The sequence below is a fragment of the Callorhinus ursinus genome, unplaced genomic scaffold, assembly GCF_003265705.2.
Source record: "Callorhinus ursinus isolate GAN/ISIS: 27379988/994484 unplaced genomic scaffold, GSC_fseal_2.0 scaffold7139, whole genome shotgun sequence".
Taxonomy (NCBI): domain Eukaryota; kingdom Metazoa; phylum Chordata; class Mammalia; order Carnivora; family Otariidae; genus Callorhinus; species Callorhinus ursinus.
Window position 1 is genome coordinate 1 of NW_027404189.1, and position 2,488 is coordinate 2,488.

The 2,488-nt window shown below is 53.3% G+C and overlaps 1 pseudogene; it reads right to left on the minus strand.

Moving 5' to 3' along the window:
* Positions 1 to 85: 85 nt before the first annotated feature.
* On the minus strand, positions 86 to 1,372 carry LOC141372323 (acrosin-like; annotated as a pseudogene).
* Positions 1,373 to 2,488: the final 1,116 nt, after the last annotated feature.

A 2,488-nucleotide genomic window follows, 5' to 3' on the forward strand; every position in this document is an offset into this window, starting at 1 on the left:
CTCTATATATGTTTATATTTATATATTTCATCTTTGTTTTCTAGGGAATAAAGGGCTCACTGGGTCTGTTTAGAGTGGGGTCAGATCAGGAGGCGGCGGTCTGTTCTGGGAGATCTGTGGTCTGCATTTTGTAATACCACTTTTCATTAGAAAAGGTCTTCCCCTTCAAGGTCTTTGTGAGTTGCTGTAGTCTCTTGGCAACATAAAGTACTTGGGGAGCTTTAGTGATAGGTGGGGGAGCAGGTGGGGGTGGGGCTGGGGTTGGCGCCGGGGGTTTGGGTCGAGGTCGAGGTTGAGATGCCGGGGGGCTGGGAGGAGGATGGGGAGGGTGTTGGAAGTACCAAGGAGGGCAAGCAGAAGGGCGGGCAGAGGGTTGTCTAGCCAGGATTGCTTGAGAAGTCGGATGGGGAGGGGTGGGTGATTGAGCCATATGCAAGGCATTAGAAAGGATCTTGGAAGCAGTCCAGTTCAGATAGGGCCAGGTGGCCGTGTAGACTCCTGGGCGCTTAGTTCGGGCACAGCCTACCCCCCAGCTTGTGACCCCGACGACCACATAGGTGTTTGCCACGTTGTCTCTGCACATGACAGGCCCGCCGCTGTCCCCCTGCCCAGAAGGCCACAGAAGTCACTCTCTGTCTGAGACACATTTCCCCTGCCCAGAAGGGCCATAGGCTCTGGAAGGACAGTTTGTGCAGTCACATGGCTTCTTGCTGCCATGAACACAAGTGGTGGTCGTCTCTTCAACTTTGAGTTGGTATCAGCAGCTTCAGTTGGATGTGTGAAGGGGATGGATTGTCACAGGTCTTCTTGCAGTGAGGAGGGAAGATAAGCGACCCATGTGTCCATGTATGAGGCTTTATGCATGCATGGGCATGTGTGCACAAGTGGATTTGGAAGTTTTGTATTCTGGTGAGGAGAGGTAAGCATTCTCTTCCAGGGTGGTGTTTGGGTGGTATGATCTCTGTGTCACGGTGGGATAAAGCTCTTTGTGTGGTGACTAGTTCTTTATAGGGGCCCCAGGTATCACCTCCCATCCTCACTGCTACAAGATGGGAGCAGGGAAAGGGTCAGTGAAGCAGGGCCCTGGAGGGAGTGGAGTTCAGGGATTCACAAAGAGGTGTTGACAGGGAAAGGGGCGCCCGAAGGGAAGTTACCTGGCAGGTGTCGATCTTGCCAACAGGGTACCCTGCACACACATTGGTTGAACAAATGCGCCCATTGTACCACTGGGTGGAGTTACAAAGTCGAGGTCGATGAGGTTCACACGGGTCTCCTGCAGTGTAGGTGTGATCCTGTAGGCTACAGCCAGGCGGCTCGGTGGTGAGCGATCACAGAAGACACGTTTTGGGAAAGCCCTCTCTCCTCCCTCCATGGAACCCCCATCATCCTGAAATGCTCTACTTCAACCTAAAATCCATGAAAGTCAATGCACTTGGCCTCTCCTCAGACACTTGTGAAGGATGTGGGGTGGTGGAGGCATATGCAGGTGAAGAGGAGGGGCAGTGCATGGAGGATGAGCAGAAGTGGCTGCAGGAATGTGTGTTGATGCCAGATGATTATTCACAGCTACAGCCAGGATGTGTCACCTCATTTACACCCCACAGTGACCCCTGTGTTAAGCGCTGTGACTCACCTTGCCTCCAATCAAGAGCATGGAGCACCACTTGCCCAAATATGCTGGCAGGGCTGTGGTGTGGCTTGGATTCGGACCAAGGTTTTCCTCTCTACACTCAAATCCAGGACACACATTTCATTTCCCCACAGTACTGCTCTAAGTCCTCCTCATTGCTTTTTATCCCCCATTAAACCCCTCAGCTCAGTTCTGGACAGGATCTGCTGGAGCTGGGCAGATGAGTCCCTCCCCGCATGCCTCCCATCCCTTTTGAAGTTACAGAGAAGGAGGAGCTGCAGGATGGCCTCCACACACACAGATCTGTCAGGGGCATGGGTGGCTGGAATAACTGGAAGGCAGGCCAGAAAATCCTGTACAGCCCCAGAGGCTCCATCATGACCTTTGGGTTAAGAAAGGCCCAGCCCAGGCTATGATTCCATCAGCCAACCTCACACCTGGCTATAGGGGCAGCTATCCCCTCTTCATCAAGTGGTCGCCCCCCACCACAGCCACACCCACAGCCCAGCCACAGCCTGGTGGGTGGGTCTGAAATCGCCTGCATCCGGTTGGAGAGGTGGTGGATCACACTTGGAACATGGCAGTGTAGGCCAAGTGGGAAGCCAGAACCAAGTGGAGCAAAGTGGATGGAGCTAGGCACACAGCATTCAGACTGTGTGTTTGTGTGGCTTGGACTGCATCTCCAGGCCCTTCAGGTCAAGTTTGCATACCACCCAAGCACGGTTAGTTTTGTACTTGCACTGTCCCCAAGGCAGGGGTGACATGGAAATGACCACCACAACAAGCCTGGTCGCTTATGATGACCTTTCAGATCTATGGAAGAGCCAGATGACCTGGAAGAGAACAGGGTTTTCTCAA